This window comes from Hibiscus syriacus, unplaced genomic scaffold (genome assembly GCF_006381635.1).
Source record: "Hibiscus syriacus cultivar Baekdansim isolate YM2019G1 unplaced genomic scaffold, ASM638163v2 tig00112501_pilon, whole genome shotgun sequence".
In the NCBI taxonomy this organism is placed as follows: Eukaryota; Viridiplantae; Streptophyta; class Magnoliopsida; order Malvales; family Malvaceae; genus Hibiscus; species Hibiscus syriacus.
Window position 1 is genome coordinate 248,307 of NW_024063348.1, and position 26,500 is coordinate 274,806.

Here is a 26,500-nt window from a genome sequence, read left to right on the forward strand (position 1 = left end):
ATTATAAAATTATAAAAATAAGTATGAAAAATATTAAATTTATTTAAAAAATATAAAAATAATAAATTTATTTTTATTTTAAATATTATATTAAAAACGGTTTATAATATACGAGCCCTATTTAATTATAGAACACCTGGTTTAAAATAATTTTATTTAGATTTTTGCAGTTTCGAAAGTGGACATTGTTACCAAAGTTAATACAATCTTTCTAACTTTGTATACCGAATGTGAAGAAATGAAACTCACTTAAATTATTCTCTTGGGCAAAAAGTTTTTTAAAAATAAAAAAATAAAACTATCGATTGTATGTTGGAGAGGGATTAACTTTTTTTTATAAGAATAGTAAAAGGACTAACTCTTTTATAAGAAGAATAATAATAATAAAATTATTATTAAATAACAACTATCCACTCCAACCACTTCCTAAATATAAATAATTCACTCTTTAAATTCAGTTCTACTGTTTGTATTACTCACGTTTACAGCACATTGTTTAGTTGGAAATTGATAAATTTATGATTTATTTGTTTCATTTCATTACTGTTTAGAAAATAGATTATTTTAAAAATATTATTCAATATTTGAATAATTTGTATATAAAATAGTTTTATTACTTAGTGATTTTTAAATATTATTTATTATAATTATAAATATAATAAATAATATTATTTATCATAAAAATTTAATATTTATATTTTAAAAATACTACAATAATTATTATCTTTTGGTATAAAGCTTTAGTTAATTGCGTGTCTAATATTGCAGAGATAAAATTGAATTTGTTATCTTTTCTTTTGTTCAAACAAAGAGTCGGTATGGATATATAGCATTATTAGACAGCAAAGACCTATAATCCCATTTTCAAAGATAATTAAAAAACAAGACATTGGGTTCCTCTGCAATTTCTCAGGCATAGCCAAAGCTTGAAAACTTTCTTTCTCAGTCAAGCTCCGATAACTGTTCTCTGCTTTATTTTCCTCTGATCTTAACTTTAAGCGTCCAATTAAACCAACCTTCCGGGAGCGGTATGGATTTCGGCATCCGCAATTGCACATCAAACATTCCAAATGTCTCCAAAGGTGTTGGAAGGTGCAGGTTTTCAGGTTCGATTTTAATGCATAGCCGTCTTGCGACCTGAAACGGTAAGGAGGAGATTAATCGACAATGGAGTGCGTACATGTAAATAACAAAAATATAATGTCCCAAATTCAGATCTTAAAACGTTTATGATTAAGTTCATTAACCGAAATTCACATCTCCATCAATATCTAACTCGGACTTAGAACTGAGTGTGGAATGTAAATATTTCTTCACTGCATGGAATTATGCAACTTTTTTTCTCTCATATATTTCGAAGATCAAACTCCACACACATCCAAATGTATGTCGAATGTTTGTGTCGAACACAAATACTTTAAAAGAACAGAGTCTGGATACCATATCATATAACCAATGTTGTAAGAATCGGACTGATGGTCAAACGGTCAGACCACCGGTCCCGTTTCAACCTCTTATACCAATTGTCGCAGCCGTCTTTCGAATGGGCCCGGAATTGGGCTTCGACTTGAATAAAATGGTTAGAGTCGCCACCAATCATTTATTTTAAGAATAAATGGGTTGATCATATACCTCGATATCTTACCTGATCTGTATCTTACCAAAAATATGTCGGATTCGGGAGTTGGTTACAGTCAAGGAAGGGTTAGCACCCTTGAACTGCCCTTTCGGTACTAATTAATTTTCAGTTGTCTTAATTGAGAAAATTGTAAGTTAAATTAAAAAGTAAAGTTTGATCCAAATCACTTACCTCCGATCGATTTAAAAAAAACATGCCCTTAAAAAGTCAAAAAACGTTAGATGGTAGAGAAACATGTTGAATCCAAAAAAAAAAGAATAAAGGTGAAATTATAATGTTTTAAGTAAAAATACACATGATGAGGAAATAATAGAAATGAAAACAAAGGGTTCATATTAAAACACATAGCAAATAAAACTAATGTAAGGAAAAAAAAAAGTCTATCAAATTATAAAAGTAAAACACTAATTGCAAGATTAAACAGAAAAATAAAGAAATAAAATAAAAACATAAAAACCCTAAAGAAATAATTAAATAAAAAAGAAAATAAATAATAATAATAATAAAATGTTGATGCTAAAACAGGAAAAGAAAAGAAGTAATAAAGTAAATAAAACAAATAAAACCCCCTAAAACATAAAATAAATCGAAATAAAATAATGAATTTAAAATACAAAAAAAAATAAAACAAAACAAAACAAAACAAAAACCCAAAAAAATTAAAAAAATTAAAATAAAATAAAATAAAAATAATATATATATATAATAAAATGTAATATTAAAGAAATAAAATAAAAAAATTGAATTTAGAAAATGACTAAATTATAAGAAAAACAAATTGGGTGGTAAATTTCAAAGCAATTCGGGGTAAAAAAATAGTTTAGGGGGGAAAATGAATTCTTAAAAGAAATCGAGGGACCGAAAATGTAATTAGCCCACTTTTTCAGTAAAACACACGGATCCCCTAAGGGATCTGGTCGGCTTAACGGGTCATGGGTCGATTTGGCGGGTCACTATAAATCCCACTTTTTCAGAAACACATTTTCATTTATCATTTGCTTCAAAACCGATCAATAGCTAAAAAAAATTCTCTCAACTGTTCTTAGTGTTCTTCGTGAAAACGAAGAACACGACCACCAAACCCAGAATCCGGTCGGCCACCGCCTCGCAGGCCGTCGTTCATCGGCGGTGGCCAAATTTTTTTTACACTTTCCGAAAGATCTTTCCTTCCTCTTTTCAAAAACCAAATTAGTTTTTTTTTTAAATCGCCTTGGGGAAGGCTAGATCTGAGATGGAATTTCTCGAAACACCATCCCCGTTCATCGACGTAACCCTTTTCCGAGGGCTTTTTCGAGTCAAAAAGGAAAACAAATACCACTAAAGCCACAAGCAACCCGAAGAAGGTAAGAACGAAAAAAATACCTTTTTTATTTTGTATTTGCTTTCGAAAAGGTCATAACTTTTGCTCTGATTTCCTTGTATTTCTATCGTATGCTTATGTGTATTTCTACCGGATCCCTTGCTGTACGACGCTGAGAAAAGGGTAAAACCCTAGTCGAGATCTTCTGTGGACTTTTGGACTAATCTTGATCCAACGGTGGATACTGCTGGCGGCTGGGACAAAATGAGAGAAACCCTAACTCTCCTAGGGTTGCACACGTGATAGACCGGTTCGGGTTGGGATGTCGCTAGGCCTAGATCTCGGGTCAGGTCTAGATTGGATCCGGGTCTGTGGGGCTCCACTTGTACTTGGGCTGCTGGGTTTGAATATGTAGGATTTGTATTTGGGCTTTGAGCCTGATTCTGTAAATGAATGAAAAAATAAATTAATATGTATAAATAATATAATATATGTTATATAATTATAGTATATAACATAGTATGTATATATTATACATATACACTATATACCATAAATAATAACACATTAACTATATAGTATAAATTAACATATAAATGTTCTATAATAAAGTCAGATGAAAATGTGTGTCTACACCAACAGTTCAACAATAATAGATAGAAGAATAAAAAAACCCTGATTCAATGGTTGAACAATCGATTTTTTTGGTTCTAGTTAAAGATTCATAATGATTCGCTTGAATTTCTAGTTTTATACCACCGGTTCAACAAGCCGGTCCAGTTTGAACAACCATGCATATAGCATAAGGAGACTGTCTATCGTAAAGATGCGAGACAAACTATTACTATCAATTAACAACATGACTATACCTCAGCAACAAGTTCATCTTTTGTCACAAGAGTGTGCAATTCAATTGGGTCATCTTTGGTCGAACGGGCACGAAACTTTTCAACATTGATAGATCTACTCTACACCTACAAAATGCAATACAAATAATACACTAGTTCCAGAAAAAGGCCGACATAAATGCAATTACTCTTTTCAAGCTCCAACAAACTTTTGAAAAAGATAATTTTTCATCAATAACAAGTTAAATTAATTATCACTTCTAGCATCTTTTATAAGTTAAACAAGTCCCACTTAAAAAACACCATTGTTTAACAACGTATGGTCAGTTCAGTTGTTGTTAGCCTACCCTCAGAAGGCAAGGTCCAACGTTTCAGTCCCTCACACCTTAACCTTGTTCCTCCCAAACCCTTTAAAAAGAAAACACAAATGCATATTGTCGACGGGTCATTTCTTGTGTATTCATGTGCATTCAGGAGTAGGGGGATAGAAGTGTCCGACAATTAAACTTGAAAAAATAATTACTAGATTAAAAGTATAACACCCCTAACCTGTATCCGACCTGAATATGAGTCCGAGGTGTCACATTGACTTTTCAAACTTTGTCACTTAAAGAATTACAGGGAAATTTTAAACTTTCATTAAAACAAAATATGTTAATTTACATAAAACAGATCACGAAATACAAAATTGATCAGAGCATTCATAATTAACAACTTATTACATGCCAACACTCTATACACAACCCAAAATACATACTTTGCCAATTACTTCTGATATGATCTTTTAGTAGTGATGCTATTCTTGCCACTTCTAGTATTACTCTTCTTGTTTCCTGGTACCTACGTGTAAATCACTTACACGCTAAGTCATAGACTTAGTGAGGCAATAAATAAACATGTAGCTATAGATTCATGAATATGCATTCTTACCATTTGATCATGACATTTCAATATGCATGTATATATTTCACTATAACCGATATAATCATGTCATGTACATATGAAACTTATCTTCTTGTATCACTTTCACCTTAATTTATATTTCAATTGCCCATGTACATTATTGAGAACAGAGGTATTTAAGTACATTGAGGTTGTGCACTGATGTTGTCACCACAGCTCAATAAATTCCCTCATGGGGCACTGAACATTTGTTCAGTATTTGTCCCGAAGGACCACTGGATACGTCCCGAAGGACCACTGGATACGTCCCGAAGGACCACTGGATACGTCCCGAATGACTAATATACCCTCGACTCTTGGCATGTCAACTATACCTATAGCTCTCGTATCATATAAAATGAGCTTTAATATGAATACATTTCTCATTTCATATCTCTTTCATCACTTTTCATATAAACCCATAATCTTTTCCATTATTTCACATACCTGGATTATATTCTCTAGCAATGATATTCGCTCATTCAATGTCATATGAACTTATAATGAATTATGTATGCAATCACTATTACAATAGTATATATCTGCATATACATGGGTATGGAATCATTAATTCAACTATCAGAGATAGACTTATCACAAGTATTGTCTCCATATACTTTAACTATAAAATGCACTCACCTTAGCCTTGCTTTGATTCGATTCTAATCCTTCGATTGTTCTAGAATAAGATTACGCTCTAAATCTACATAGTAATACATTGATACTTATCAGCATACGAATTGATATATTCCAAACTATTAATCTATAGGCTAAAAGAAAGCTATTTCCATCTCTTACTGAAGGTATGCATCGATGCAGTACACCATGTATCGATGCATATCTTGACGGGTGCAACGATGCACTACCCATGCATCGGTGCATAAATCCTATTCTATGTTTGTATTTTAAGCAGGTGCATCGATGCACTAATGGCATTCGATGTTCATTTATTTTAAATGAGTGCATCGATACACTCCATGTGCATCGATGCACCTTCAATAAATTTTGGGATTTTCTCTTGATGCATCGGTACACGTTGAATGTGCACCGATGCACTCTGCCCAGAATTCATTTCTTGAACCCAAAAACTTATCCATTTCAGCTTAAATCTTTCATGTTTCATCCCCTTTTATATTCTTAACTCCAGTACACATACTTAAGCCAATCTATACTCATTTATTGTAACATCCTCAATACCGGGTTAGTGATCAAATTGTAAAGTTTCATAATTTGATGACTAAAATAGAAGAATGAAATAGCTCTATGATTATTAGATGCATATGATGAAGGTTATTTTGTAATTGTTAAAGGAAATAAAGGGTAAAATGGTCATTTGATCATTTAAGGAATTATATACACGTGGGAAGAGAGCTATCTGGAAGCTTTCTTCTTCTTGCCTTCTCTTCTTCACGTGGGGCTAGCTTCAAAAGGTAAGTTCTTTGTTTGTAAATGAATTGTTGATTTTAAGGTTGGGTTTTGATTATTAGATGATAACTAAGCTTAAGGAAAGCTTAAATCATCTTAAAAACAAATGATGGAGAGGTTAAGAGAGATTAAAGATTTGGAGTTTTTATATGAAATTTTGGAAAGGAATTGATAAGTAGAATTTGAAGTTAAATTTGACTTGTCAATGGTTAAATTAAGAGATTTGGAGTGTTAGAATTGGAATTAGAACACATTGAAAATTTGGTATGATTTTTGAATCTCATATGGAAGATAGGATTTTGAGGTTTAAGATGAAATAAATGAATATAGATTGGTTTAAGTATGTATACTAGAGTTAAGAATGAAAAGGGGATGATATATGAAGGGTTTGAGTGGAAATGAAGTAATTTTCGGGTTGAAAATATGATTTCTGGGCAAGGGGAATCGGTACCCATTCAAGGGGAACCGATACCCCTTCAAACGACAGAATTCCAGAATGTCTTGAGGGAATCGATACCCCCATGGTAGGGAACCGATTCCCCCTAAAGAAAAATGTTAATATTGGTTTAATAAGTTCGTTTAAGTTGCTAGTATTCAATTACAAGGTGTAGGTATCTAATGATTACCTCGAAATGTACATTTATGTAGATTCTACGCATAAAGAATTCCGGAACGTTTGGCAAGTAAGATCGATCAAGGGGAAAGATAAGAGATTGGAATTGACTAGTGAGGCCAGGTGAGTGCATATTAATTAGTTTATGGTGCTAAATGGAAACAAGACTTGCGACAAGTCTATTTCCTCTGTTAGAATGCATGAATATATGATTATACGTATATGAATGACATGATATATGTGATCCTATGAGAATATGAAAAGAAGCTATGTGACTACAAGTATATGTTATGAGATAAGATCTATGTGATTGCATGCAACATATGATATTAGATATATGTTTACACGTACATGTGATACGTGACTGAAAAGAAAAGATATGTGGTTATAAGAGAAAGAATATGAATAAGTAATGTGAACTGTTATAAATGATAATGCCCATGTTATGTGATATGAGAGCTAGGGGTATAGTTGGCATGCCAAGGGTCGAGGGTTACCTATGTTCTTCGGAACATATGGACTGTTTACCTATGTTCTTCGGAACATATGGACTGTTTACCTATGTTCTTCGGAACATATGGACTGTTTACCTATGTCCTTCGGGACATATGGACTGATTACCTAGGTTCTTCGGAATCTATGGACTGGTCCTTCGGGACATTGATCGAGCTGTGGTGACAGTATATGTGTGCACAACCTCAATGTACTCACATACCTTAAGTTCTCACTAGTGTACATGGGCTAATAAAGTGATTAAACAAGCATACTGAATGTGATATGTATACGATGGGGTTATAAGTGGTTTGAAATGTGTTACGTGAACCATATGATGTTGTGTGTGTATAGTGTTTGATTGAAAAGGTTAACAATAAAAGTATGTGATTACATGATAAACTGTTAATGATGAATTATGGGTCTGTATGTATTTACTGTAATTAATCTGATATGATTTTATATGATACGAAGAATGCATGGAATTGGTATAACATGATAGAACAGAACATGCATGTATTGATATATGTTATGAAGTGCATTGTAAGTTGTTATGCCTCACTAAGTCTTCGACTTAGCGTGTGATTGTTTCACGCGTAGGTTTCAAGAAGAGTAAAGAGTAATGTGGAGCAAGACAGGTCAGTTTTCCTTACCAAATGTCAGATCAGAAAAATGTAGGTACTGTTTACCGAGTGTAGTTGGCATGTAGTCTAAAGATATAAATGGTATGAACTCTGATATCTGTTGTAAACGTTTTGAAATAATTTAAATGTTAACAAAGTTTTTAAATTAACCACTATTTTATACGAATGAATGTTTAAAAAGTCAATGTGACACTTCGGACTCGTATCCGGGTCGGATACGGGTTGGGGGTGTTACATTTAATGGTATCAGAGCCAAGGTTTAGCCGATTCTCGGCATAAACCGAAGTTCAAAGTGTCATAAAAGGTGTACATGCCAACATAGATTGAAAAATTTCTGATCTGATTGTGTAAGGAGTATGTTGTCTTGCTAATAGAATAAGAATAGTTTAATACAGTAGAAATCCGATCGTAATAATTTCAAAGTAAGTGAAAGGTGATATTCCTGATTGTGATAGCTATTCACTTGCCCTGGCCAGGCAGGATGAAGAGCGTACACCTCAGGAAATGCCTAGTAAGATCAAAAGTTGATTTCAGAAAGCTGAAATCATATCTGAATAATGATAGAAAGTTTTCATCGTTTGAAATCGGAAAAACGATATAGAGTTATTATGTGGATAAGATAGAATATGGTGAACGGGTGTCACCATAAGAATGTTAAAAAGATCTAAGGACGTGATGAGTACGTATAGAAGAACTTAAGGATAAGTGCATCAGTGACAAGTGTATAAGATGTATAAGTCAGAGCTTATAAGTTCAAAATGAAGGAATAACATTGTGTATAAGCAAGAGCGTTTATATGATAAGGGTTTGCAGTTAAGACGGAAAAGTTAGCGTTAGCTAACGAGAATATGCGATGGGAATGTACTGGAATTATAAGATTATAAGATATTGTCAGGATATGAGAACCAAATCCGTAATGGATCTGGATACAGTTGCATATTTGGATCATAGTAATGTGGTATAGTAAAGGAAAAGGAAGTAAGAATTTGTATATTTAAGTAAAGCTGAGGATTGATAAGAAGAGTTTGAGAATATGTATATCGATGATCAGATTATAGGACACAGGAAGTCAGAATGTTGAGTTTGAGTAAAAGAAATTTCAGGATGTATGAGAATAGAGGTGAAATTGATAAGTTGAGTAAGCGAATGTTAAGATAATTTAGATTGGAAAGAATGTATATGATTGGTATAAGAGGGCTTGTGCCCTAGACTGAACCAAAGTTATTATCTAGCTGTCAGAGTAAAGGTGCTAGAGTTATAAGATTGGAGGAAAGATATAGTGGAGTTAATTGATTATGATATGAATTTGAATATAATTGTATATTCTGAGCAGATAGCTATGATGTAGAAACAGAGATAAGTATTTGCATGGAACCTTCAGGAAGGAAAATACAAGTATAAGAAATGAAAGGGATTGATTTAAAAGAATCAGATACGATAAATATGGAAGTACAGAGGACAGTTTTGATATAGAGTGATGAGATGAATGTTATTGTCAACGTGATGAGTGACATTATATGGAATTTTAGAAAGATCAAAGGAAAAATGCATAATCGAATGAGAGAAAAGACAACAATGGATTGGTATTACTGGTTATTGCTTATATGATAAACAACAGAAGATGAAGGTATAAACGAAAAAGATAGTCGAAAAACTAAGGGATTGAAAAGTAAGTTTCTGATGATGACAAGAAAGAATAAGTCAGGGAAGCAACATAAGAACATTAGAAGATATGTTCCTATTAAGATGTGCAGTGAAAATTCGAGGACGAATTTTCTTATAAGGAGGGGAGATTTGTAACATCCTCAATACCGGGTTAGTGATCAAATTGTAAAGTTTCATAATTTGATGACTAAAATAGAAGAATGAAATAGCTCTATGATTATTAGATGCATATGATGAAGGTTATTTTGTAATTGTTAAAGGAAATAAAGGGTAAAATGGTCATTTGATCATTTAAGGAATTATATACACGTGGGAAGAGAGCTATCTGGAAGCTTTCTTCTTCTTGCCTTCTCTTCTTCACGTGGGGCTAGCTTCAAAAGGTAAGTTCTTGTTTGTAAATGAATTGTTGATTTTAAGGTTGGGTTTTGATTATTAGATGATAACTAAGCTTAAGGAAAGCTTAAATCATCTTAAAAACAAATGATGGAGAGGTTAAGAGAGATTAAAGATTTGGAGTTTTTATATGAAATTTTGGAAAGGAATTGATAAGTAGAATTTGAAGTTAAATTTGACTTGTCAATGGTTAAATTAAGAGATTTGGAGTGTTAGAATTGGAATTAGAACACATTGAAAATTTGGTATGATTTTTGAATCTCATATGGAAGATAGGATTTTGAGGTTTAAGATGAAATAAATGAATATAGATTGGTTTAAGTATGTATACTAGAGTTAAGAATGAAAAGGGGATGATATATGAAGGGTTTGAGTGGAAATGAAGTAATTTTCGGGTTGAAAATATGATTTCTGGGCAAGGGGAATCGGTACCCATTCAAGGGGAACCGATACCCCTTCAAACGACAGAATTCCAGAATGTCTTGAGGGAATCGATACCCCCATGGTAGGGAACCGATTCCCCCTAAAGAAAAATGTTAATATTGGTTTAATAAGTTCGTTTAAGTTGCTAGTATTCAATTACAAGGTGTAGGTATCTAATGATTACCTCGAAATGTACATTTATGTAGATTCTACGCATAAAGAATTCCGGAACGTTTGGCAAGTAAGATCGATCAAGGGGAAAGATAAGAGATTGGAATTGACTAGTGAGGCCAGGTGAGTGCATATTAATTAGTTTATGGTGCTAAATGGAAACAAGACTTGCGACAAGTCTATTTCCTCTGTTAGAATGCATGAATATATGATTATACGTATATGAATGACATGATATATGTGATCCTATGAGAATATGAAAAGAAGCTATGTGACTACAAGTATATGTTATGAGATAAGATCTATGTGATTGCATGCAACATATGATATTAGATATATGTTTACACGTACATGTGATACGTGACTGAAAAGAAAAGATATGTGGTTATAAGAGAAAGAATATGAATAAGTAATGTGAACTGTTATAAATGATAATGCCCATGTTATGTGATATGAGAGCTAGGGGTATAGTTGGCATGCCAAGGGTCGAGGGTTACCTATGTTCTTCGGAACATATGGACTGTTTACCTATGTTCTTCGGAACATATGGACTGTTTACCTATGTTCTTCGGAACATATGGACTGTTTACCTATGTCCTTCGGGACATATGGACTGATTACCTAGGTTCTTCGGAATCTATGGACTGGTCCTTCGGGACATTGATCGAGCTGTGGTGACAGTATATGTGTGCACAACCTCAATGTACTCACATACCTTAAGTTCTCACTAGTGTACATGGGCTAATAAAGTGATTAAACAAGCATACTGAATGTGATATGTATACGATGGGGTTATAAGTGGTTTGAAATGTGTTACGTGAACCATATGATGTTGTGTGTGTATAGTGTTTGATTGAAAAGGTTAACAATAAAAGTATGTGATTACATGATAAACTGTTAATGATGAATTATGGGTCTGTATGTATTTACTGTAATTAATCTGATATGATTTTATATGATACGAAGAATGCATGGAATTGGTATAACATGATAGAACAGAACATGCATGTATTGATATATGTTATGAAGTGCATTGTAAGTTGTTATGCCTCACTAAGTCTTCGACTTAGCGTGTGATTGTTTCACGCGTAGGTTTCAAGAAGAGTAAAGAGTAATGTGGAGCAAGACAGGTCAGTTTTCCTTACCAAATGTCAGATCAGAAAAATGTAGGTACTGTTTACCGAGTGTAGTTGGCATGTAGTCTAAAGATATAAATGGTATGAACTCTGATATCTGTTGTAAACGTTTTGAAATAATTTAAATGTTAACAAAGTTTTTAAATTAACCACTATTTTATACGAATGAATGTTTAAAAAGTCAATGTGACACTTCGGACTCGTATCCGGGTCGGATACGGGTTGGGGGTGTTACATTTATTTCATCTTAAACCTTAGAATCCTATCCTTCTTGTGAAATCCAAGAATTATACCAACTTTGCAACATGATTTAATTCCACTTCTAACACTTAATATGTCTTAACTAGATTGATGACAAGTTAAATTTAACTTCTAATTCTAGATATGAACTCTATTCTAAGATTTCATTCAAGAACCTCTAATCTTTAATCTCTTTTAACTCCATCATCCTTTGATTTTAAGATAACCTAAGCTTTCCTTAAGCTTAGTTATAATCTAATAATCAAAACTCAATCTTAAATTTAACAAGAAACTCAATAATCAGAAAACTCACCTTTGTTTTACTTTACACGTACAAGGAAGAAAGAATAAGAAAATAACTCTGGAAGCCTTTGTGTTCTCCCCTCTTCAACCCACGTGGATACATATATAACCCTTCTTTTCTTATTTCCTTGTAAATAACCTCTTTGTCCTTCTATTCCTTATTCCTTTCAATTCAATTCCATACAATAATTTACAAATAAATCTGTATACTATTCAATCATTCTATTTTAAATCACCAAATTATAAGACTTTACAATTTAGTCACTAACCCGGTATTGAGGATATTACAAACAGCTTCAGGATAGGGAACTAACCAGCCGGCTATAAAGTAGACGATATGCTGCCTTTTCATTTTCTTTGGTATGATCTTCCACATTTTTCTTTATAACTATTTGAATCTCTTCTTTCTTAGGTTGATAAATCTGATGAAGAAGTAGACCATGGGTAAGTTATCATTTAACTCTAAAAGTACAGATATCCCACAATTAAAAGTGTCTCCACCGAATCAAAGACCTCAAAACAGATATCCCACACACACACTTTTCTTTCACACGCAAGTTGTATCATACTCTCAACATTCTCCCTGATTTTTCAATCTTCTTAATGAAATGATGAACACTTGAATCGAAAGTGTCGATGATTCCTTCCGTTCGACTTGAATCGAAAGTGCCGATGCTTTCTTCCATTCACTTAAATCGAAAGTGTCGATGCTTCATTTCGTTCACTTGAATCGAAGGTGTCGATGCTCTTTTCGTTCTTATTCACCTTCGTTTCTTTCTTCTTCATCCTCTTATACAAGATTACTTGACATTTTTTTTTCTAAAGGCCTATATTATCATACTTATTACAAATTCACCCCCAATTAATTATAACCATTTTGCTTTACCAAATTGAAAAAAAAACAGTTGATGTAGTAAACCACGAACTCCTTCAGATGAAGAATAGAACCAGTGCCAGTTTAACACGCCTGCTACGGCTCATCAACTGGTCCTGCACATCCGAAGTCCAGAGAGTAAGATTATCCCTTAGCAGTTGCATTATGAGAGTGTTGTCCTTATATGACTATTCTCCAAGCGTATCCAGCTCTGCAATGGCTTCATCAAAAGCCTGTTTCACAAGAGTGCAAGCACGATCGGGAGAGTTCAAGATCTTATAGTAGAAGACAAAAAAAATTCAAAGTCAATCCTAATCGGATGGGATGAGTTGGGGCCAGCTCAGCAGTCGCAATGTCCTGAGCATATTTAAAGGAAGTGAGCGTGTTCTCGACAGCCACTTTTTGGTCATCGCCAGTCTTGAACTCAGCCAAGTACCTATAGTAATTTCCCTTCATCTTCAGGTAAAATACCTTGGAATCACTGGTCCTAGAGGCCGGAACGAGCTTCTCTTCGAGGAGCTTCAAGATTCCAGTGCAAATCTCGTACAATTTGGCCTCGATCTTGGCCTTGTACTCATGGATGACGGAGACGTGGTCGGTGTTGCTGCGTCCTTCCTCCTGCTGAATGGAGGAGATGATCCGCCAGGAGGCACGGTGAGCACCGATCACACTCTTGTAAGCGATGAAAAAGAGGTTCTTCTCCTCGACAGTGAGTTCATCGGGGACGGGGATGGTGGAGACTACGTTCTCCATGAGCTTGACCATCTTCTACGCCAACAAGCATGATGAACTAACAAGAACGCCCTGAGTTACGCATCAAGAAAACAGGAGGCTCCAGGAACTTATGACGATTGATACCATATTGGAACACTGTAGAAATTCACAAAAAGAAACAAGAGAATACTTTCTTGATTGAATAGCTTGAATGAATTTACAGTATGCAACCTTATGGTTTTATACAACACTACAACAACCTCCTGTAACTAACTAACAACCTTATAACAGCTTAGCTTCTAGAACTTCTCTATACTCAGATATGCATGAGCTGTACATACACGTAATGCATTGTTGATAATGCTCAATTGAGAATTGAATATTGGAAATATGCTAGTTAGGTTATTCCACTAGTATATGCTCAAATTATGTAATGTTAATGCTCAATTGAATATTGGAAACATGCTAATTAGGTTATTCCACTAGTGTTGGAAATGACCATTTTGCCCTCACTATTTAGCCTATAAATAGAGAGCAATTGCATTCATTTTGAATATCCCAATCAAAACATTTGCTTTGAAACACTCCTCTATAGTGAGTGTTGTTTGAGTTGAGAGAAGAGCAATACCACCAAAGTTCACTCCAGTTTTTGGGTGTACGAATTCTTGGATAGCCATGTTAACCTCGGGGGAACGGTCCGCCTACTGCAGCGATTACACACATCGGGGCGAATTCGTTTCTAAGGTAGTGGATTACCACGACACGGTTATCATTCTGATTGATTATTTTATTTAATATTTTCCAGTCAGTGCTAACGTCTCGTTTTGCAGCAGTCTATTTTACCAACAATTTAGAAACGCATTTACTGCTGTTGAAAGAATACTTGTCATGATTGATCATCGTTACAAGGATCTTTAATCCGAGTTCAGGTTTGATCTATCTTGTTACTAGAAATAAAAAATGCAACACGATTTAACAAGATAATATATCACTACGAAATATATATAGCTATTTTTCGAAAGTTAAGATAGCTACTTCAGTACTGTTTATTCCATGGTGCAAAAACAAGTAAACATGGAATATAGTGTGAAGGCTATAAAACAGGGAGTAATTCTTTGCAATTTTTTTTAAAAAAAAACCGCATGATATGGGTTAAAACCAAATGTTATTAAATTGTCTTAATGTTTGAAATGGTATTACTTATGGATTATAAAAGAATTGACGTTGAGATGAATTAATATTCAACGGATTTATAATCATAATTAAGATAATTTTTAATGCTAATTATGGTATTAAGGTTGAACAATATTTTTAATTGTAAAAGGCCAAATGGTTATGGAAAATATTTATTAAAAGCTCATAAATATTTTGGGATATGTTATTCATAACATTAGAAACGATCGAATGACAAAAAGTTTTAAAATTTGTATGTATGATAGTTGATATGTGGAGAAGAGTAACTATTTATTTTCATATCGGGTAAGGTTATTCAATTTCTGAATATTAAGTTGAAAATAAATATCAATTATTTTATCATACTAATAATTTCCTTTGAGAAATTTATAAAGACAACATGATGGTTGCAATTTTAGAGAATCATGAAGATGATGATGTTGAACGAGAAGATTCTTCAAACCAAATAGTTGTTAAATTCGGGTTTGATTTTCACAATCTACTGAAGATAAGAAATCAAAATCCTAAAGATAATGATCTTGTCACAATCAAATTATTGTTAGTAAATTAATTTCGTGACTAACCATGTATATTTTTCATTTGACTTCAGAAGATTTTAAAAAAATGATGGTTCAGATGAAGAGATTGTCACGATGGATTTTGGGATCATGCTGATTAAAAATGATGATGCAAAGGCTTAAGTAGCATGCATGGTGAGGATGAATAAGTTTATTTGGAAATTATGACTCTACATGCGAGGTCAGATTATTTAGACTTGTTATCTGTTAATTCATGTTTTTTTTAAATACATCAATTAGATTGCATAAGCCTTAAGATAGTCTTTAAAACTCAGTGAATACTATGAAATGAGATAAAACCACTAGCAAAGACTAAGGTAGTGCTACTAAGGATAAGGTAGTAGTGCAAGCCCAAAAATATATATGCATAATAAGATACTATTATGAGTAAAAGTATCGAGCATAATTCTTCAAAAAGATCTTATTTAAACAAAGAGAAAATTCACAAATGATTTATTGGAAAATAGTATGAAAGTGCATGTATAGGATTGGTTCTATGAAGACTTGGTACTTAAGCGTGCCTAGTGCACCACCTCTCTTTCATAGAAACCTACCTGGTGCATTGTTCATTACTATGCTCACTATTCAAATACTATGACAAGATAAAAACTCTTAAAACTTAGTGCAGAAGTTAAAAGAGTAGAGATTAATTTGGATGAGTAGAATACCAAATTTAGTCATAGTAAATAAAATATATGAGGATCTCTTTAAGGCTAATATGTTGAATTTCATGAATGAGAATATGATAGACTCTATTGTTACTAAGAGTATGCCCTAATCACTCGAAATTATCATCAATGAGTTGGTCCATGATGCGTCATCTCGTCTCTTCTTGCAGTAAAATTCACGGATAATTGAAAGTTTGGTTCTTTTGAGGTCTTTTGGTTTATGATGGTTTTGTGTTTGGAAGGATAAATGTGTGACTCTTAAAGTCATGTATATGGTGGAAGGTAGTATCATCAATCAATCGACTCTACCCGAGAAGGTAAACATCTAGAGTTTGTGTCTCAAAAACAGGTAGAGACATTTCTTCAGAGTCTCAGATAAATGTAGTGTCAGGATTTGGTTTTGGTAAAGGTCGAGTAATTGGTGTTGGATGGGATATGGAAGATATAATTTTATCACTTGCCAATAGATCTATAACTCTTGCAAATTTAAAAGAATATTTAATCTACTTGATACTCAATAATCTCAAGATTAAAACTTGATTCTTTGCTCATAACCATAAAAGCAACACAATTTATTTTTTTTGCACAAATGGCGGAGAAAGAAACAAAAAAAACAAGTTCAAACAAGATGCTGAAAATAGAAAAGTACTATAGTGGTAGATAACACTTCCACTTATTTATTTATCATGACTCATCACTCCTCTATTGTTGGGTATGTACTTGGCCCAGGATTTTTATCCTTATTTGCTCCCCATTTCTTGATCGTTTCTTGTGTCAAGACTCCCTTATCGACGAGCGTCTCTATTTCCTTTAACAGTGACCAACAATTCCCTGTTGAATGTCCAGATACTCCCAAGTGAAAAATTACAGAAGCTATTTTGATCATAGCAATGAGCATAAGGCCTTGGTGACACCTTCACCAATCTTGGTGTAATGTATTGACCTTTAACAAAATAAGGGTACAGGTCTGAGATAGATTCTTGAAACACCTTTAGAGTTTTTTTTTTGCTCGCGAGGCTATCACTTTCTTTGATCGTTCTGAACGAATGAATGCTCTCATGTTATTGAGGGGGTTCTGAATGCTCATTTCATCTATAACTGGGGTAGTATTAACCAGACTCCTTAAGTTTCCCCTTGCCTTACTGGTTTTCGGAAAATCTGATATAGGCATCTGAGGTGTCTTCTGGGTTATATCTGCCTCATTCTTTCTTAGACCTATAGGCCAATCTCGAATTACATCCATGGGAGCCTTTTGATTTCTTTTCCCATTTTCTTGTGCCTGATATTCTTCGTAGGATTTGGTTATATTAGTTTCTGTTGCAACAATGTTTCTGAACATTGAACCTTAACCCCTTCTTTTATCTTGCATTTTTGAATTGCTTGCTCTAAAGGGTCTTGGAAATTTCCCTTAAGGTTACCAGGAACCTTAGCTGAACAATTTGGAATTCTAGTCTGATTTATCCAAGGAACTTCCTTATAGGTCCAATTCTCATTTGGAGGCCATTGTGATTGATCCAGTTGTGGAGTAATTGATCTGGCTGAGAGCATTTTTGGATGTAATTTTTCACTCGAACAGTGGAAGGGAGGAAATTGAAATCCCTGCACATTCTTTTTTCTTGATCACTCTATAAGGTTTGGCACCATGTTTAACTGAATAAGACCTCATTGTATTAACCCCAGCTTCTTTCTTGACTTTAGTATTGTCAGAGCCTTATCTTGCCATTCTTGATAGCCATTTCGATGATTTCTCCACTTATGATGATGTCAGAGAAATTATTAGGGACAACCCCTATCATGTGATTAACATAAGGAAATTTTAATGTGCTGATGAACAAAGTAGTGAACTCTTTTTCAGTCAATGGTGGATGTACTTGAGAAGCAACGTCTTTCCATCGTTGTGAATATTGTCGAAAGCTTTCATTGCACTTCATATTCATGCTTTGCAACATTGTTCGATCATGGGCCATATCAGTCATGTGTTTGTAATGACCCAAAAAAACTTGAGCTAAATCCCTCCAAGAACGTATTTGAGTACGTTTTAGCTGATTATACCATCTGGATGCAGACCCAGATAAACTGTCTTGGAAACAGTGGATCAACAACTTTTCATTCTCTACATAGCCAGCCATACGACGACAATACATAGTGATATGATATGAAGGGCATGTGGTCCCATTATACTTCTCAAAATCTGGAACCTTGAACTTTGGTGGAATAACCAGGCCAGGGACCAAACTTAGTTCTTTGGCATCAAACCCATAAAATGACTCAACTGTCTCTATAGATTTTATCACCTCTTCTATATTTTCCAGTCGTTGAATAAATTTTTCCTTCTCAACTGATTTGTTTAGGTCAAGGACCTCATTACTAATACAAAATTCATCAGGCTTTAACTCAGAAGTAGTAGGACAATCAGTGGGGAATGATGCTCCAGCTTGATATGGTGAGTTCTTAACAGCGAAGTAAATCGGTGATTGAATTTCCTGGGGTACAGAGGTGAACTCAGAAATATGAACAGGTGTAACGCACAAAGAATTTGTGGGGTTTTCAAAAAAACTCTTTCCAGCTGTCCGGTGCTTCTCAATCATTTCTTTCATATTGTTCAGTAGATCGATATGAGAATTTGTGATATTAGCTTCAATTTGTGCCAATTTGCTCCTTAATTCCTCTTGTATTTCTTTCTGCTCTATCTCAAATTTGGCTAGCCTATCCTCAGTTTCTTTAGACATTTTTCTTGTGTCGTGCTGAGTGTTCTTGCTTCAAGGAAAAACCAAGATCACTTCATTTGAAATCCTTATTTTAATGAATGAATGTTTTAATGTATTATGACATAAAAAATGCAAAGATGCCAAATGCAAATGTAAATATGTGAATGTAATAATAAGAATACAAATTGTGCAATACAAATGCAAAGATGCCAAATGTAAATATGCAAATGTAAAAATGTAAATGTAAATTATTTAAAATACCAGAATAGGACATCCAGTTATATTAAGACTGCCCTTTTCTTTGATATTGAAAATAAATAAACATTATTATTTAATTAAATATGTTTTAATGCATGATGTAAATTTAAAAATGTAAATGTAAATACAAACGTAAAAATGTACAAATGCAAAATACAAATGCATGTACGAAAAGGTGTTACTCAAGAGTGATCATCTTAGAACAGATTTCATTGAACGCAAAAGTTTCGGTACATCAAACAAAACTTTACATATAGGGATATATTTCATTCCTAACTTCTCCAAAGCCAAATTAGTTTATCAACTTAAGGGACATATTGCTTGTCTGGACTGCAACCTCTTCCATGACATTCTCTTTCATTTTCTGTGTCACTTCTCGGAGTTGCTCATTTTCCCTTGTAAGAGATCTTTTCTGTCCAAGAAGTTCTTGAACAAGATCTTCATATATGTTGCAGTTCTTTTTCAGCTTGGTGACCCCTGCTATCCATTCTTCTGGGGTACTTCCTAGGCCAGCATTTTGAAAGGTTTGACTGATCTTCTGAAAATCTTCATGCATGGTTTTCATTTCTGTGCTCAATTTCTCATCTTGGTCGTTCAAGTCCTTCAAATAACATGCTTGAGCTTCATAAAAATCTCCACTACTCTGAATGTCCCGACTGATACTCTTACCATAGACTGCTTTTGGTATCAATCTGGCAGAATCTTTATGGATTACTTTTGGTATTAATATAACCGGTTCTCTGTGTGCAGAACTTCCCTCGATCCTCGTAGTTTCTTCAGGATGTCTTTCCTTGGTCGTATCATATTTTGTTTGATCATAAAACTTTTTGTACATTTCCGATTTCTTTCCAATATGATGAACAATCTTTCAAGCCAACACCTTTTGGTTATGCCATGATCATGTAATGCAAACAAAAGAAATCAATATGAACATATTAGAGCAATGTAATATGCATGAAAACAAATAGAATAGTTAGTACCAACTAAAAAAAATCTATTTATCAATGTATAAATCTTAACCTTATGCTTTCTAGTTCCATGCTTTGTTTGGAAAATTTAACCTAACCGCAAGATTTCTAGTTCGCATGCATTTATTCAGGAAAAAGGAAATAAAATAAATTAAAAGCTAAAACTTATTTCTCCTTTGTGTATACTTACTTACAATGGTTTCAGATCAGGAGAGTTTCTAGGGTTTATTATATGCAGGTTTTTAGTTCTAGGAGTAAAGGTACTCGAACTGTCCTTGTTGATGCCCTCTTGGGCTGTCAACCCTCAATCCTAGTCCATTACAGACTTAAACGGATCGAGTTCAATTCGAGGGGATACATTTCTCTATGACTAACACGGAGAATAAATTCTCACGAAGACATAGAGCATATGAACCCCAAAAGTTATTTGCTAGGTCTGACACGGAGAATAAATTCTCACGAAGACGTCGCTTTCACTCCCACTTAAAAGGGACAAACTCAATTATAGAGCTTTATGTTATGCAAGTGTTGTGTGTGAGGAGAAATGTTAAAACCTCTAACAAACAAATAAAATAATTAATTCTTGAATATAATAAAAAAAAATAATATATAAAAAAAATAATAAGTAATAAAAAATTTGAAAGAAAAGAATTAAAAATTAAATATATGAATTTTTAATTTCTAACTGATAGAGACAATTTACAATTGATTTTAAAGTTTGACTAACTCCCCAGCGGAGTCGCCAAGCTGTCGTAACCGGTTTTCGTCCGGGCACGAAAAATTTAACTTGACGGGAAAAGTGATGTGAATAAATGGTTTTGAAAATAATTTGGGAGTCGCCATCGGCCTTTTGGGTCAGGTAGGTCGAATACCTAAAAATATCTTTTAAAAGAGTTTTTAAGAAAACATCAATTAAAAGATAAACTGATCTGCGTTTTAACCAAAAATTCGTTCTTTTTAATAATAAAAAGGGATTCGTGGTCGGTTACGTTTAGGGAAGGATTAGCACCCCTACAACGCCCAAAATTGGTACTTTTTAATTATAAATTGTCTCTATTATTAAAAATTAAAAATTAAAAATTAAAAATATATTTAATTTAAATTTATTACTATAATTTTAAGTAAATTTATTAATTTATATAAATAAAATATTTATTTATTAAGAAATATCAGAAAAGGACTTCTAGGTGCCTTAAGACAGCTCTTTTCTTCGATATTAAAAATAAATAAATATAAAAACATTTTTCTAAAAAAATAATAAAAAATAGATTAATATATAATTTATAAAAGTAAGATGTTTATTTATTTAAAATATCAGAAAATTGACATCGAGTTGTTTTAAGACTGCCCTTTCTTAATATTTAAAAATAAGTAAACATTGTTATCTAATCGAATTAAAAATTTATAATATTGCATTTCATATAAATATTAGTGAATAAAAATATAAATAATAAAAATATGAATAAATAAATAAATAAAATACTAATTTAAACATATAAATGATAAAAATATAAAAAATGACCAAAAGAAAATGATATCTAAATTAATGAACCTAACTCGAAATATAAAAATATATTTAATAATAGTGTAAATATCCCTTTATTAATCGATGATTAGAATAATAATTATTAAAACTACAATGGTTAAATAAGTTATTTTACCTTAAAATATATATAAGCATATCATGTACTAAATTATAAAGTAAATAAAATTATAAGACCGAATTAGAAGTTTAGGATTTGATTTCAGTGACCAAATTGTAAATTTACAGAACTCAAGAGGACTACGTAAATGGTTTACCTAAATTAGAAATTACACAAACATCCCTCACCAAAACTACGTAGTTTTGGTGAGGGTTTAAATACCCTTTAATTGTCCCAAATGATCCATTTTCCCTCATTTTTCATTTTTTCAATCTCTCTCTTAAAGAGAGATGACAATTCTCTCTAACTTCTCTCTAATCCTCTCTCACCGGAGGTGATCCGGTCATCGGTTGGTCGACTTGCTCCAACGCCGGCAGCCCCCGCCGGCCACCACCCGCGGTGGTCGGAAATATTTTTTTACACTAAAATTTCTTTTTATTTTTCCTAAACCCGAATTTGAGATTATTTTAACCTAAAGAGCATTTAATCTTAATATATCTACAATAATACCTTCGAAATCCGGTGGTTTCCGGCGACGTTCGGGTTCCCTGCTCCGGTAAGTTTCTTCACGATCTTCTCTTTCTGTTTTGGTGCTTGTTTGTTGGGTATTTTCTCTAGCTTCCTTCTCTTGCTCTCTCTATCGATTCCCCTCTTCTCTTTGTAGGCTCGGTGGTGTCTTTTATAGCCACCACAAAGCTCTCCATGGACCGGGTAATAAGGGGGAGTTCGGTGAGTCACCAAACTATGGTGGTGACTCACCTATAGCTTCAATGTGGAGGGGCAGCTGTCGCTGGAAGCTACTGGAAATGCTGCGTGGAGGGGCTGCTGCAGCTGCTGGAAATTGCTGGAAATGCAACGTGGAGATGCTGGAATGGAGAGGTAAAAATGGTGATTACAAAGGTCAAAATTAACTAAAAATGTCCAAAATATAAATAAAAGATAACTTTAAATATTGATTTTATCAATATATATATATATATATATAATTGAATGACCAAATTAAAATACAAAAATATGTGGGTCTCTACCTTTTGCAAAATTATAACCATGACAACGAAGACTCCATAGCAGGAAGCCAATGAAGAGGTGTCCGTACAGTTTAGATGATGATGTAAAGCTGTGAGTGTATGTCCCTCCACTCCACATTTCCAATTTAGGCAATGACAAAACCCACTATCCCAAATTAAATATTTCCTTTTTAACCTTTTTGAATTCATTTCCTATTGAGTCGAGATGATGAATCATTCCAATTCATGGAGTAATAATTGGTAAGCTAGACCCTTAGAAATGAAATCGGTTATGACTTTCTTCATCCCAGACACCAATAACACTGAGATTGATATTAGTAACCCTCAAAGCTACAAGATAAAAGGTTTCAATCTACAAATGATTTGAAAATACGAAAGGGATTTGTAGAATAAACATTTATTTTACCTAGATAATAGTCGATAACAAGATAATAGTGATTATAGTACAAGTTCCTAAAATTATCCTAAAAGTTCAATAACTACTAGTGTAATTTACCTTAAAAATTCCTTTCATATTTGATGTAATTATTTTCTAGGTTAAAGTATACAAATGGTCCCCCGATTATAGGATATTACTTTTTTGAGTCTCTCGACTATTAAAAGTTATAAAATAGTCACTCGACTATCCATTATGTTACAAACTTGTCCTTTCGTTAAAAAGTGACGACAATCTGAGTTGAATGTTAATCCGCTGACTGAGATATGAAAAATTTTGATATCATAATCTCATACGACTATCATATCCCAATCAGCAGGTTAACGTCCAGCTCAGACAACCGTTAATTTTTTAACAGAAAAGGACGAGTTTGGAACATAATGAATAGTCAAGTGATCATTTTGTAACTTTTAATAGTCGTGAGACTTAAAAGCAAATTTCTATAGTCAGGAGATCATTTTGTAACTTTTAATAGTCGAGTTACTCAACAAAGTAATATCCTATAGTGGAGGGACAATTTCTGTACTTTGCCCTATTTTCTACCCCTCGCGAATGTTTAAACTATGCTTTTTATGGTGTGTTTTGTCCCCTGTTTGCTGATTGTAGGGTGTGATCTTTCTTTGATTCTAAAACCGTTGTATAATTTGTTGGGCTAATACTAGTTTTTTAAGAAACTCTGTTGCTTTTACACATGAATTATATGTTTCAATTATCTAAAGTTGTTCCCAAAACTGTAAAACTTAAAAACTCAACTGTGGTAAAAAAATAAAAATAAAAAATTCTACTTGTATTAAAGTTGAAAAATCAAATAAAAATGGATAAAATCTTTCCATAGTGTAGCTCAGAACAGAGATGCTCAAAAGTTGATAAAGTCCATGTAGTTTAGGAACTTGTAATGTCACGAAATGAAATGAGATTGGAGTGGGTGAAATGACACCATCAGCCAAGATAAAAATATGTTGAATACAATACAGAAAAAAAGAAGAAGCAAGTGTCGAGGTTGCAGGAGGGTCTTAAATTGCATGCACAGTGCAGTGATTTGAATAATTAAATAGGTATTTGTACATTCTATTGCTTTATTTTTGGTCTGTACCGTCCAAGAAATTATATACAACACTTCTTCACAAGATAGATAGACGGTGACACTTGGGTCAAACACAACAACCAACCAAATCTCTTCTTCATATATCTTCTTTATAAAAACATTATCATTATAGTTTATTATTTTATAATAATAATAAAACGAGATTAACACAAAAAGTCACTTATAAAATATGAGATTTAATATAATTTGATCTTTTTTTTTCTTACGAATGGTAGAAATAATAATAGAATTACACAAATTAATGTATCTTAAAATTTAATGTCCCGAAACACTCTCTCAACATCTTACAAAATCTATCCATGAAATATAAAATCTAAAAAATTACACAGATTACAAAAAAAGATTGCATCTCATAAAAATAATTATCTTTCATAATTCTAAATGTTAAATCATACTTTATTTATAAATTTAGTTACTTTTTTTTATATAAAAGTTCAACTATCAAAAATTTTCTTATAAACTTCAAATTTAACAATAATTTTAAAATTATCTTTCGAAATCTCTCATTCAAAAAAGAAAAATGTGTTTAATAATAAATAAAATTAGTAATCATAAATTACTTAAAATTCTAAAGATTTGGCTACAGATATTGAATAATCTTAAAGATGATAGTATATGATTATAAATATGTAAATATATAATTTAACGGTTCCTACCTATAGGCTAAGAAAAATATATTTTCATTCTAGTTGTTATAGTCATCCGACATATTGCTTATGATTATATTTATTATTGTAATTTTTTTTGTATTTATATCTACTTCAAAATATTAATATAAAGTATTTGTATTTAAATTTAATTATAAAATACTTGTTTTCTATCATGCTTTGAAAGCAATGGCTCAGGCGCGCAGCAAGCCGACATTACTTATAGGCACGGTACTCGGTAGTAGGGGCCCAAGTGCCAAAAGTCTACGCTTGGATCCCACTACATTCCACAAACGCTAAATTATATGAAAATAACAGGGCTTAAAAATTATATTCCAAAAAAATTCGTTTGAAATACGAGTATAGTATCATTTTAACACTAAAAACACAAATTAAGTTCAACTTTACCTATTTTAATTTTAATATTGTAATATAATGTATTATTTTATTTTTATATATCATGTCATTTATATTACAAGTGTTAAAAATATGTTAAGATATTAAGATTTAAAATTTTAAAAAATAGAAAGTTGTATAAATTATTAAATATTAAATAATAATAACATATTTTAAAAGAATTTGAGAAAAATCATGTCATCTAAAGGAGCTTGGATTAATTATTATTATTATTTTATTAAGGATTAAATATGAGTGAATTAAGGTAAAAAATTGTATTAATTACATTAATTATCCTCAAATTAAGATGTGAATTTTTTATTGGTCTGTCGAGCTCAAAACATTTTAATTTAATCCTCAAAGTATTATATCATATTAGTTGACTATTTCTATCAATTTATGTATCAACTTGAACGTTAAATGTCAATTCAAATATGACATAGAACACATTAAAACATATGGATCAAATTATAAGCATATTTGTTATCATAAATACGTTTATAAATTGAATATAACATATTAAAAATAAAATAAAAAATTTAAAATTTAAAATTTATTAACATTACTTTGTAATAAGAAAAGAAGTGTTTACAATTTAATCAACATGTTTTTAAATACATTCAAGTTGGAATTTAATACCTAAGTTAACATAAATATCTTATTAATATAATATTGATGCTTTAATAACTCAATTCGAATGTTTTGAAGTTTATGAATTATTTAGCATAATATCTAACCTCGTACGATCAAAATAAGATATTATAAAATTTATTGAGTGATTTTAGTCATTAAAAAGAATATTGTTTTCTTTTAAGGTTCTGATTTCAAGCAGTTGTATCTAAAGTGTTTATGCATTATTAATAACTAAGACAGATTATGAACATATATTATCTTATACTCATGCTAAATTGTTGAAAAAATATTATAATAAGAGAAGAATAAATACCTTAAATAGATTTATAAAAGAAAACGATCCATTATATACGAACACAACCCGAAGCTATTGGACGACATCCTTGGTCAAAAGAAAAGGTGCAAGGACACTGCAACACGAGTCATTTGGGCTTTCG

General features: G+C 32.4%; 2 pseudogenes; both read right to left on the minus strand.

The window, feature by feature from the left end:
* Positions 1–972: 972 nt before the first annotated feature.
* On the minus strand, positions 973–13,020 carry LOC120180746 (annotated as a pseudogene).
* A 144-nt stretch (positions 13,021–13,164) lies between these two features.
* On the minus strand, positions 13,165–13,873 carry LOC120180747 (annotated as a pseudogene).
* Between the last annotated feature and the right edge of the window lie 12,627 nt (positions 13,874–26,500).